Source organism: Triticum aestivum, chromosome 1B, assembly GCF_018294505.1.
Source record: "Triticum aestivum cultivar Chinese Spring chromosome 1B, IWGSC CS RefSeq v2.1, whole genome shotgun sequence".
NCBI classification, from domain to species: Eukaryota; Viridiplantae; Streptophyta; class Magnoliopsida; order Poales; family Poaceae; genus Triticum; species Triticum aestivum.
In genome coordinates this window covers 510,190,301-510,204,079 of record NC_057795.1, presented here as the reverse complement: position 1 = coordinate 510,204,079, position 13,779 = coordinate 510,190,301, and the positions used below count along the sequence as shown (strand labels likewise).

General features: G+C 38.6%; 1 long non-coding RNA gene across 1 annotated transcript; it reads right to left on the bottom strand.

The window, feature by feature from the left end:
• Window positions 1-9,635: 9,635 nt before the first annotated feature.
• On the bottom strand, window positions 9,636-11,270 carry LOC123093488 (uncharacterized). Its single transcript, XR_006445365.1, has 2 exons — window positions 11,205-11,270; window positions 9,636-9,890 (listed from the first exon to the last, which is right to left on the bottom strand). It is a non-coding gene; the product is annotated as an uncharacterized lncRNA (long non-coding RNA).
• Window positions 11,271-13,779: the final 2,509 nt, after the last annotated feature.

Genomic DNA, 13,779 nt, shown 5'->3' with positions numbered 1-13,779 from the left:
CTTGTTGCAATCCGTTGTGAATTCTCCTCATGCTTATAGTCAAAATAAAGCTTTTACCAAACATATTGTTGATGCCTTGATGCAACCTTATTATGAAAAACTTAATTTGGAAGTTTCTATACCTAGAAAACTTAATGATGAGTGGGAACCTACTATAAAGATTAAAATTAAATATCATGAGTGTTATGCTTTGTGTGATTTTGGTGCTAGTGTTTCCACAATTCCGAAAACTTTATGTGATATTCTAGGTTTCCATGATCTTGATGATTGCTCTTTAAATTTGCACCTTGCGGATTCCACCATTAAAAAGCCAATGGGAAGGATCAATGATGTTCTCATTATTGCAAATATAATTTTGGTGCCCATAGATTTTATCGTTCTTGACATAGATTGCAATCTTTCATGTCCTATTATTCTTAGTAGACCTTTCCTTAGAATGATTGGTGCGATTATTGATATGAAGGAAGGGAATATTAGATTCCAATTTCCATTAAGGAAAGGCATGGAGAAGTTTCCAAGAAAGAAAGTTAAATTACCTTATGAATCTATCATGCAAGCTACTTATGAATCAAGTGCCAAAGATGGCACCCCTTAGATCTATCCTCGCTTTTATGCCTAGCTAGGGGCGTTAAACGATAGCGCTAGTTCGGAGGTGATACGTCTCCAACATATCCATAATTTTTGATTGTTCCATGCTATTATATTACCCCTTTTGGATGTTTATGAGCTGTATTTTACACATTATTATCATTTTTGGGACTAACCTACTAACCGGAGGCCCAGCTCGTATTGCTGTTTTTTTTGCCTATTTTAGTATTTCGAAGAAAAGGAATATCAAACGGAGTCCAAATGGAATGAAATCTTCGGGAGCGTGATTTTTGGAACGAACGTGATCCAGAGGACTTGGAGTGCAAGTCAATAAGCAACCGAGGCGGCCACGAGAGGGTAGGGCGCACCCCCTGTCTCGTGGGCCCCTCGAGCGGCCACCGACGTATTTCTTCCTCCTATATAAGCCTACGTACCCCGAAAACATCCAGGGAGCACCCGAAACACAATTTCCACCACTGTAACCTTCTGTATCCATGAGATCCCATCTTGGAGCCTTCGCCGGTGCTCTACCAGAGGGGGAACCGACCATGGAGGGCTTCTACATCAACACCATAGTCCTTCCGATGAGTTGTGAGTAGTTTACCACAGACCTTCGGGTCCATAGTTATTAGCTAGATGGCTTCTTCTCTCTTTTTGGATCTCAATACAATGTTCTCCCCCTCTCTTGTGGAGATCTATTTAATGTAAACTCTTTTTGCAGTGTGTTTGTCGAGATCTGATGAATTGTGGGTTTATGATCAAGTTCATCTATGAGAAATATTTGAATCTCCTCTAAATTCTTTTATGTATGCTTGAGTTATCTTTGCAAGTCTCTTCGAATTATCAGTTTGGTTTGGCCTACTAGATTGATCTTTCTTGCCATGGGAGAAGTGCTTAGCTTTGGGTTCAATCTTGCGGTGTCCTTACCCAGTGACAGAAAGGGTTGCAAGGCACGTATTCTATTGTTGCCATCGAGGATAAAAAGATGGGGTTTATATCATATTGCATGAGTTTATCCATCTACATCATGTCATCTTGCTTAATGCGTTACTCTGTTCTTTGTGAACTTAATACTCTAGATGCAGGCAGGAGTCGGTCGATGTGTGGAGTAATAGTAGTAGATGCAGGCAGGAGTCGGTCTACTTGTTGCGGACGTGATGCCTATATAATGATCATGCCTAGATAATCTCATAATTATTTGCTTTTCTATCAATTGCTCGACAGTAATTTGTTCACCCACCGTAATACTTATGCAATCTTGAGAGAAGCCTCTAGTGAAACCTATGGCCCCTGGATCTATCTCTTATCATATTTGCTTCCAATCTACTTTTATTTGCATCTTTACTTTTTGCATCTATATTATAAATACCAAAAATATATTTATCTTATCATACTATCTCTATTAGATCTCACTTTCGCAAGTGGCCGTGAAGGGATTGACAACCCCTTTATTGCGTTGGTTGAGACTTCTTTGTTCGTTTGTGTAGGTGCGTGGGACTTTTGAGGAGCCTCCTACTGGATTGATACCTTGGTTCTCAAAAACTGAGGGAAATACTTACGCTACTATTGCTGCATCACCCTTCCCTCTTCAAGGAAAACCAACGCAAGCTCAAGACGTAGCAAGAAGGATTTCTGGCGTCGTTGCGGGGGAGGTCTTCGCTCAGGTCAAGACATACCAAGTACCCATCACAAACCTATCTCCCTCGCATTTACATTATTTGCCATTTGCCTCTCATTTTCCTCTCCCCCACTTCACCTTTGCCATTTTATTTTCCCTCTCTTCCCCAATCTCTCGTCCTCTCTTTTCGCTTGCCTTTTTCTGTTTGCTTGTGTGTTGGATTACTTGTTGCCATGGCGCAAGATAATACCAAATTGTGTGATTTCTCGAATACCAATAACAATGATTTCCTTAGTACTCCAATTGCTCCTCTTAATGATGTTGAGTCTTGTGAAATAAATACTGCTTTGCTGAATCTTGTTATGAAAGATCAATTCGCCGGCCTTCCTAGTGAAGATGCCGCTACTCATCTAAACAACATTGTTGATTTGTGTGATATGCAAAAGAAGAAAGATACGGATAATGATATTGTTAAATTGATGTTATTTTCGTTTTCACTTAGAGATCATGCTAAAGTTTGGTTTTCGTCTTTGCCTAAAAATACTATTGATTCTTGGAACAAGTGCAAAGATGTTTTTATCTCTAAGTATTTCCCTCCCACTAAGATTATCACTCTTAGGAACGATATTATGAATTTTAAACAACTTGATCATGAGCATGTTGCCCAATCTTGGGAAAGAATGAAATTCATGATTCGCAATTGCCCTACTCATGGTTTGAATTTATGGATGATCATACAAAAAAATTATGCCGGTTTGAACTTTGCTTCTTGAAATCTCTTAGACTCGGCCGAAGGAGGCACTTTTATGGAAATCACGTTAGGAGATGCTACAAAACTTCTTGATGATATTATGGCAAATTATTCTCAATGGCACACCGAAAGATCTTCTAGTAAAAAGTGCATGCTATAGAAGAAATCAATGTTTTGAGTGGAAAGATGGATGAACTTATGAAGTTGTTTGCTACTAGAAATACTCCTCTTGATCCCAATGATGTGCCTTTGTCTACTTTGATTGAGAATAATAATGAATCTATGGATGTGAATTTTGTTGGTAGGAATAGTTTTGGAAATAATGCTTATAGAGGAAACTTTAATCCTAGACCGTTCCCTAGTAATTCCTCTAATAATTATGGAAATTCCTACAATAATTCTTATGGTAATTTTAATAAGATGCCCTCTGATTTTGAGAATAGTGTGAAAGAATTTATGATTTCTCAAAAGAAATTTAGTGCCTTGCTTGAAGAAAAATTGCTCAAAGTCGATGATTTGGCTAGGAACGTTGATAGACTTTCGCTTGATGTTGATTCTCTTAAACTTATATCTTCTTCCCCTAATCATGATATCAATGAGTCTCTCAAAGTATTGAGAATTTCCATTGACGAGTGTAAGGAAATAACCGCTAGATTGCGTGCTAAGAAAGATAGCTTTGTAAAGGCGTGTTCTTCTAGCTTCCATGAAAATAATGATGAGGATCTTAAGGTAATTGATGCGTCTCCTATTAGATCTTTCTTTTGCAATATGAATCTTGATAATAATGGTACTGAAGATGAGTCAACTTTACCTAGAAGGTGTCCCAAAAATTCGGAGTTTTTAGATCTTGATGCTAAATTTGGTAAAAGTGGGATTGGAAAGGTCATGACTTTAAATAGCATTGAACCCACTATCTCATATTTCAAGGAATTTGATTATGATAATTGTTCTTTAGAAGGTTGTATTTCCTTGTTGCAATCCATTGTTAATTCTCCACATGCTTATAGTCAAAATAAAGCTTTTACCAAACATATTGTTGATGCCTTGATGCAATCTTTTGATGAAAAACTTAATTTGAAAGTTTCTATACCTAGAAAACTTAATTATGAGTGGGAACCTACTATAAAAATTAGAATTAAAGATCATGAGTGTTTTGCTTTGTGTGATTTAGGTGCTAGTGTTTCCATGATTCCAAAAACTTTATGTGATATTCTAGGTTTCCATGATCTTGATGATTGCCCTTTAAATTTGCACCTTGCGGATTCCACCATTAAAAAGCCAATGGGAAGGATCAATGATGTTCTCATTGTTGCAAATAGAAATTTGGTTCCTGTATATTTTATCGTTCTTGATATAGATTGCAATCTTTCTTGCCCTATTATTCTTGGTAGACCTTTCCTTAAAACGATTGGTGCGATTATTGATATGAAGGAAGGGAATATTAGATTCCAATTTCCATTAAAGAAAAGCATGGAGCACTTTCCAAGAAAGAAAGTCAAATTACCTTATGAATCTATCATGCGAGCTACATATGAATCAAGTTCCAAAGATGGCACTACTTAGATCTATCTTTGCTTTTATGCCTAGCTAGGGGCGTTAAACGATAGCGCTAGTTGGGAGGCAACCCAATTTTCTTTATGTTTTTTGTTTTTGTTCCTGTTTAGTAATAAATTTTGCATCTACTTTCTGTTTAGATGTGCTTTTATCTTTTAATTAGTGTTTGTGCCAAGTAGAACCTATAGGATAAACTATGATGATAGTTGATTTGATTCTGCTGAAAAACAGAAACTTTGCCCTCGCGAGAAAACATTCAATAAATCACAGAACGTGCTTTTGCATTGATTCTTTTTGATGCTGATCAACAAACAAAGTTTTCAGTATGTCCTAGTTTGGTAGGATTTTTAGAGTTCCAGAAGTTTGCGTTAGTTACAGATTGCTACAGACTGTTCTATTTTTGACAGATTCTGTTTTTCGTGTGTTGTTTGCTTATTTTGATGCATCTATGGCTAGTATGTAAGGGTATGAACCATAGAGAACTTGGAGTACAATAGGTTTAACACCAAAATAAATAAATATAGAGTTCATTACAGTACCTTATGTGGTGGTTTTGTTTTCTTCCACTAACGGAGCTTATAAGATTTCCTGTTGAGTTTTGTGTTGTGAAGTTTTCAAGTTTTGGGTAAAGCTTTTATGGACTATGGAATAAGGAGTGGAAAGATCCTAAGCTTGGGGATTCCCTTGGCACCCCAAGATATTCAAGGATAGCCAAAATCCTAAGCTTGGGGATGCCCCGGTAAGGCATCCCCTCTTTCGTCTTTGTTCATTGGTAACTTTACTTGGAGCTATATTTTTATTCGCCACATGATATGTGTTTTGCTTGGAGCGTCGTGTATTATATTAGTCTTTGCTTTTTAGTTTACCACAATCATCCTTGTTGTACACACCTTTTGGGAGAAGCCTATTTGATTAGAATTTGCTAGAATACTCTATGTGCTTTACTTATATCTTTTGAGATTGATAGTTTTGCTCTAGTGCTTCAATTATATTTTTTTACAGCACGATGGTGGCTTGATTTTATAGAAATTGTTAGTCTCTCATGCTTCAATTATATTATTTTGAGAGTCTTTTAGAACAGCATGGTATTTGCTATGGTTACGAATTTGGTCCTAGAATGATGAGCATCCAAGTTGGGTATAATAAAAACTATCATAGGAAGTGAATTGGATGCTATGATCAATTTGTTGCTTGATAATTGTTTTGAGATATAAAGGAAGTAATGTTAGGGTCATGCTAGTGGATAATTATGAAATTGAGAAATACTTTTGTTGAAGTTAGTAAGTCCCGTACCATGCACGTATGGTAAAAGTTGTGTGACAAATTTGTTGCATGAGGTGCTCTTTTGATTGTCTTCCTTATGAGTGGTAGTCGGGGACGAGTGATGGTCTTTTCCTACCAATCTATCCCTCTTGGGGAATGCGTAGTAGTACTTTGCTTCGAGGGATAAGTAGACTTTTGCAATAAGTATATGAGTTCTTTATGACTAATGTGAGTCCATGGATATACGCACACTCATCCTTCCACTTTGCTAGCCTCTCTTATTACCGCGCAACTTTCGCCGGTATTGAACCCATTATTTACCTTCCTCAAAACAGCCACCATACCTACCTATATGGAATTTTCATAGCCATTCCGAGATATATTGCCATGCAACTTTCCACCGTTCCGTTTATTATGACACGTTTCATCATTGTCATATTGCTCTTTGCATGATCATGTAGTTGACATTGTATTTGTGGCAAGGCCACCTTCATAATTTTCATACATGTCACTCTTGATTCATTGCATATCCCGGTACACCGCCGGAGGCATTCATACAGAGTCATATCTTGTTCTAGCTTTGAGTTGTAAATCCATAAAAGTGTGATGATCTTCATTATTAGAGCATTGTCTCGGTGAGGAAAGGATGATGAAGACTATGATTCCCCCACAAGTTGGGATGAGACTTCGGAATTTACAAAAGAAAAAAAGAAAAAAAAAAGAGAAAGGCCAAAAAAAAGGCCAAAGAAAAAAAGAAAAAGAAAAAAACTAAAATGAGAGAAAAAGAGAGAAGGGACAATGCTACTATCTCTTTTTCCACACTTGTGCTTCAAAATAGCACCATGATCTTCATGATAGAGAGTCTCCTATGTTGTCACTTTCATATACTAGTGGGAATTTTTCATTATAGAACTTGGCTTGTATATTCCAATGATGGGCTTCCTCAAAATGCCCTAGATCTTCGTGAGAAACCGAGTTGGATGCACACCCACTTAGTTCTTTTTGTTGAGCTCTCATATATTTATAGCTCTAGTGCATCCGTTGCATGGCAATCCCTACTCACTCACATCAACATCTATTGATGGGCATCTCCATAGCCCGTTGATACACCTAGTTGATGTGAGACTAACTTCTCCCTCTTTTGTCCTCACAACCACCATCTTTTACCACCTAAGTGCTATGTCCGTGGCTTACGCTCATGTATTGCGTAAGAGTTGAAAAAGCTGAAGCGCGTTAAAAACTATGAAACAATTGCTCGGCTCGTCATCGGGGTTGTGCATGATGGGAGTATTTTGTGTAATTAAAATGAAGCATGTCCCAACTATATGACTTTGTAGGGATAAGCTTTCTTTGGCTATGCTATTTTGATAGGACATGATTATTTGTTAGTATGCTTTGAAGCATTATTATTTTTATGTTTTATAAGCTTTTATCTTGAATCATTTGGATCTGAACATTCATGCCACAATAAAGAAAATTACATTGAGAATTATGCTAGGTAGCATTCCACATCAAAAATTTTGTTTTTATCATTTACCTACTCGAGGACAAGCGGGAATTAAGCTTGGGGATGCTTGATACGTCTTCAACGTATCTATAATTTTTGATTGTTCCATGCTATTATATTACCCCTTTTGGATGTTTATGGGCTTTATTTTACACATTATTATCATTTTTGGGACTAACCTACTAACCGGAGGCCCAGCCCATATTGCTGTTTTTTTTTGCCTATTTCAGTATTTCGAAGAAAAGGAATATCAAACGGAGTCCAAACGGAATGAAACCTTCGGGAGCGTGATTTTTGGAACGAACGTGATCCAGAGGACTTGGAGTGCAAGTCAAGAAGCAGCCGAGGCGGCCACAAGAGGGTAGGGCGCCCACCCCCTCTATAGGGCGTGCCCCCTGTCTCGTGGGCCCCTCGGGCGGCCACCAACGTACTTCTCCCTCCTATATAAGCCTACGTACCCCGAAAACATCCAGGGAGCACCCGAAACACAATTTCCACCACCGTAACCTTCTGTATCTGTGAGATCCCATCTTGGAGCTTTCGCCGGCGCTCTGTCGGAGGGGGAATCGACCATGGAGGGCTTCTACATCAACACCATAGTCCTTCCGATGAGTTGTGAGTAGTTTACCACAGACCTTCGGGTCCATAGTTATTACCTAGATGGCTTCTTCTCTCTTTTTGGATCTCAATACAATGTTCTCCCCCTCTCTTGTGGAGATCTATTCGATGTAAACTCTTTTTGCGGTGTGTTTGTCGAGATCCGATGAATTGTGGGTTTATGATCAAGTTTATCTATGAGAAATATTTGAATCTCCTCTGAATTCTTTTATGTATGCTTGAGTTATCTTTGCAAGTCTCTTCGAATTATCAGTTTGGTTTGGCCTACTAGATTGATCTTTCTTGCCATGGGGGAAGTGCTTAGCTTTGGGTTCAATCTTGCGGTGTCCTTACCCAGTGACAGAAAGGGTTGCAAGGCACGTATTGTATTGTTGCCATCGAGGATAAAAAGATGGGGTTTATATCGTATTGCATGAGTTTATCTCTCTACATCATGTCATCTTGCTTAATGCGTTACTCTGTTCTTTGTGAACTTAATACTCTAGATGCAGGCAGGAGTCGGTCGATGTGTGGAGTAATAGTAGTAGATGCAGACAGGAGTCGGTCTACTTGTTGTGGACGTGATGCCTATATACATGATCATGCCTAGATAATCTCATAATTATTCGCTTTTCTATCAATTGCTCGACAGTAATTTGTTCACCCACCGTAATACTTATGCTATCTTGAGAGAAGCCTCTAGTGAAACCTATGGCCCCTGGATCTATCTCTTATCATATTTGCTTCCAATCTACTTTTATTTGCATCTTTACTTTTTGCATCTATATTATGAAATACCAAAAATATATTTATCTTATCATACTATCTCTATTAGATCTCACTTTCGCAAGTGGCCGTGAAGGGATTGACAACCCCTTTATTACGTTGGTTGCGAGTTCTTTGTTCGTTTGTGTAGGTGCGTGGGACTTTTGAGGAGCCTTCTACTGGATTGATACCTTGGTTCTCAAAAACTGAGGGAAATACTTATGCTACTATTGCTGCATCACCCTTTCCTCTTCAAGGAAAACCAACGCAAGCTCAAGACGTAGCAGGAGGCAACCCAATTTTACTTTTGTTTTTTGTTTTTGCTTATGTTTAGTAATAAATTTTGCATCTACCTTCTGTTTAGATGTGTTTTCATGTTTTAACTAGATCATTGATGGCGCGTGTTGCCGCGCCTATCTATTTTGACAATAAAATGGTAGGTATTTGTAAATATATGTGCCATTTAGATATTAATAAATTTACTCATTGCTCATAGAATTAAAGGAATATTTAATAAACTAAGCTACAAAACATGAATATTAAATTGCATAAACTTAATAATAATTGGGTAGTAATCAAAGTGGAGAATTTAATAAAATTCAAAAAAGTGGAGAATTTAATAGGTTTTAAATAAATAAATATAAACACTCAGGGAAACATTGTTTTTAACTTTAAAATTTATTTTTGTCACAACATTACATAAAGGTATAAGAACTAAGAAAATATTGTGCCCCTTTCAAAGGGAGTAGTCCAGATTATGCCTAATATCATAATGATGGCAACATCTATATAGCTACAATGGATATTATATGCAGTAGCATGAATAGGTGGAGCTCAGGGAAAGGCAAGCATGATCGACACCCTCAAAAAAATTCCCATTGCCTTTGTGTCATATGAGCAAAAATAATCTAGTTTTCAAAGTTTATTGCATCTTCTTCTGCTGCAAATTAAGGCCCCAATGAGTAACACATCACTATATCATCAAGCATTGATGCCTTGCAGAGCCATGAACTGGCATTGATGTCATCGTCATCAAAATAGCATGAGTAAATCAACAGTGAGATGGAAGTATATTAAATTGACAAATTATGCCACCTTTATGAACAATATCCAAGTGCCATGTTGTAATTGATCCCAGATAACCCATACTACATGGATAATATACGTGTGTAACTGTGTAAGTGATCACGGAGCTTTGGCAGTGTAGAAATATTTTAGTGCCCTGCAATCAGCTCCTTTCTTCCTCTCTGCAGAAATAGTACGTGAGAAATTTTGGACTATATATTCACGAAACAAAATACGTTACAAAATAAGACAATCTACAGTAATAATTTGAGACCACACTTCTTGCTATACAACCCTACGGTTTCAGATTTCCTAGATCAAAACATGTTTTCACTTATGAATTGACCCATACATGTGGCACACATGTCATTCTTTCTTGGATCAATCTCATACAAAATACAAATACAAAGTAGAGAATGACAACCAACTTATTACTCTAATCTACTGAGACAAATAAAAGGCGAGGCATCACTCAATAGAAAACTAATGTGTTATTTCATATAGACCACCAGTTTATTTTTAGGTTGAAGTTTTCCATCCAAAGAAAGTAGACAATCAAATTTGAGCAAATAAATAGTACAATCAAACATTCTCTTTGACACTACTCTATTTATAGTCGATAGGGGTTGATTTGACATGGATAACTTGATTGGACGATGGTAAGAGTAGTAGCAGTAGCTATAAACCATATCAAGAGCATTTATAAAGTCCAAAAGCATGCAAAAATAGGGAACCTTTTTTAAAAATGGAGCTCAAATTTGAGAAGGATTTTCAGTTGTCGCCCAGTCACTATGGCCGGAAGAGGTGCAGTACCAGCTAAACCTACAATGGATACAACAGTCAACGGCCAGACCACCCAGACGCACCGTTACTTCAACAGAACCATCTCACTTTTGAAGCACATCATCTCCAACAGTCGAATGCCAAGATGTCTGACTGCCTACTTGGGATTGGAGTTACAGGGAGTGCCTAATTTTTATGTTTCTATCTTATTCACTTTTCTTCAGGTTCTAGCTCTCAACTAAGTAATCTAATGTAGAATGTTGATTAGTGTGTTATCTCTGCTCATAGCATTTTTCACATCTAATGAATCTTATATGTTTTCATATTATACTCAGATGAACCAGATTTTTACATAATGCTACTTTTTGGGAGACTGCATCAGATGATTCTTTTGAAGATGCAGGGCACACAAAGCACCTTTGCCTTGCCATGGTGCTCAAGAACTTAGTGAATTTAAGATTCCAAAAGCAGTCAGGCAATATGGTTGGAGCTTCTGCAACACCTCACTACCACCCCGTGGAAACAATGCCTCTACTCCTCTACCGAGAATGAATCTTCCTAATTAAAAACCTCTTACATAAATATTCACTGGAGGGGGGATCAATATAACCTATCTTGATTCAGATCCAAAAGAATATCATTCTTGATTTGGGACGGAGGCAGGGTTCTTGTGTTGAATTAGCTAATGAGAATATGAGAGAAGGGAATAGTACCTGCTGGGCGGAAGCGTGACGGCCATCTGGACGGTTGCTTGCTTAGGGATGCCGGTTCCACCAGCGGTGCCACCAAGTCATGGTGGGATCTGCCGCTCAAGTTGAAGGTCGAGGTAGGGGGGCACGCTCGTTGCATGGCGCTGGTCTCGGTCGCTAGGAAGTGCAAGGGAAAAAGTTAAACCCCTTGAATTTTGTGCACTAAAAATTAATATACATACATTCAACAGGGATTTAAAGTTCAAAACTAATTGAAATAGGCGTAACCAAAAATTGTGCAATTAAACAGTTTCTTAAATCTCTAGCGGCTGATTCTTTCGGCCATATGAAAATACCTGTTAGTAGGACAGTAGTGTCAGATGATATCCGCTATAGATTGAAAAAGAGACATGCTTAGTTGAAGCATCAGCCTAATATTGAAAGACACTTTTCATCTAGATAAACCTATACATTAGACCAAAAAGATGTGTGAAGATTCTAAAAAAAAGATCTATGAAGCAACTTTGTGCAGATGATATTAAACATTCATTAGTAGTAGTAGTATTCCCAAAACTGTACCGTTTGCATTTATATATCGACCTACTTATCCATCTCTTGTGAAAAAAGACATTTTACTGAATGAAAAAATTGCTTGTCAAAACAAGAACAAAATAGATGTACTTCCGGCAAACGCAATTCGCATTCATCCTACAACCAGTAGAAAACAAAATTACAAGTGAAACTCACATTGGGAGGAGGCATGCTGATCTTAGGCACCCGGCGCTGGACGACGGGGTTGGTGTCGGCAGATCTTGGGACCAGTGGAAGGCAAGGCGAGGCCTGGCCGGTGGCAGCAAGTTGGGCTCGGACCTGAAGGGGCCGCCGGTGGTGCGCGAGCGCGGTGTGGATGGCATGTCACCGTCGTTGGTGCGCAAGCGCGGTGTGGATGGCATGTCGCCGCCGGTGCCTGCGGTTGTGATGCCCCTCTTGGAGCCACCGGGGGTGGATGGGTGGATGGGTGCAGGGAGGGCCTGAGGGAAGGGAGAAGCTGACACCCTGGCGATGGGTGGTGGGTGCCTACGCTCGATCCCAGTGCGTGCCTCCAACTCCGGTCGATTGAATCCCGCGCCTCACATCGCCTTGGCTCGATCTCTCCCTCTTCTCAGTATCTGCATCGCCTTTGGTCGATCCCTCTCCGCGTCGCTCTATCAACTACGGGTTGAACAGGCCCAGTTTACCAGATTTCTTGGATGTAGATGAAAGATCCAGTCCAACTTAATGACAGACCCCCAAAATTGTTACCAGAGGAGCGGCCCATCAAGGCTAGCGCTGGTTAGCAGCGAACGACGCAAGCCTAACCGCGATTCAGAGTTAATCATCCGGTCGAAAATGCCCAGAATCAATGATTGAAAGGCTGCGAATGCTAATGGCATGAGAGGGCAGGAAAGGTGCTCAGTTATAATATATCTAAATTAGTGTTTGCCCGAAGTAGAACCTATAGGATAACCTATGGTAATAGTTAATTTGATTCTGCTGAAAAACAGAAACTTTGCGCTCACGAGAAAAAATTCAATAAATCACACAAATGTGGTTTTGCATTGATTCTTTTTGCTGTAGATCAATAGACAAATTTTCTAAGACGTCCTATTTTGGTAGGATTTTTAGAGTTCCACAAGTATTCGAAAGTTACAGATTTCTACAGACTGTTCTGTTTTTGACAGATTCTGCTTTTCGTGTGTTGTTTGCTTATTTTGATGCATCTATGGCTAGTATGTAAGGGTATGAACCATAGAGAACTTGTAATACAGTAGGTTTAGCACCAATATAAATAAATAATGAGTTCATTACAGTACCTTATGTGGTGGTTTTTCTTTCTTGCACTAACGGAGCTTATGAGATTTCCTGTTGAGTTTTGTGTTGTGAAGTTTTCAAGTTTTGGGTAAAGATTTGATGGATTATGGAATAAGGAGTGGCAAGAGCATAAACTTGGGGATGCCCATGGCACCCCAAGATATTCAAGAATATCCAAAAGCCTAAGCTTGGGGATGCCCCGGGAAGGCATCCCCTCTTTCGTCTTCGTCTATCGGTAACTTTACTTGGAGCTATACTTTTATTCGCCACATGATATGTGTTTTGCTTGGAGCGTTTTGTATGACATTAGTCTTTGCTTTTTAGTTTACCACAATCATCCTTGCTGTACACACCTTTTGGGAGAAACCCACATGATTGGAATTTATTAGAACACTCTATGTGCTTCACTTATATCTTTTGAGCTAGATAGTTTTTGCTCTAGTGCTTCACTTATATCTTTTGAGCTAGATAGTTTTTGCTCTAGTTCTTCACTTATATCTTTTGAGCTAGATAGTTTTTGCTCTAGTGCTTCACTTATATCTTTTGAGCTAGATAGTTTTTGCTCTAGTGCTTCACTTATATCTTTTAGAGCACGACGGTGGCTTAATTTTGTAGAAATTGTTAATCTCTCATACTTCACTTATATTATTTTGAGAGTATCTTAGAACAACATGGTATTTTCTATGGTTATAAAATTGGTCCTAGAATGATGGGCATCCAAGTTGGGTATAATAAAAACTATCATAGA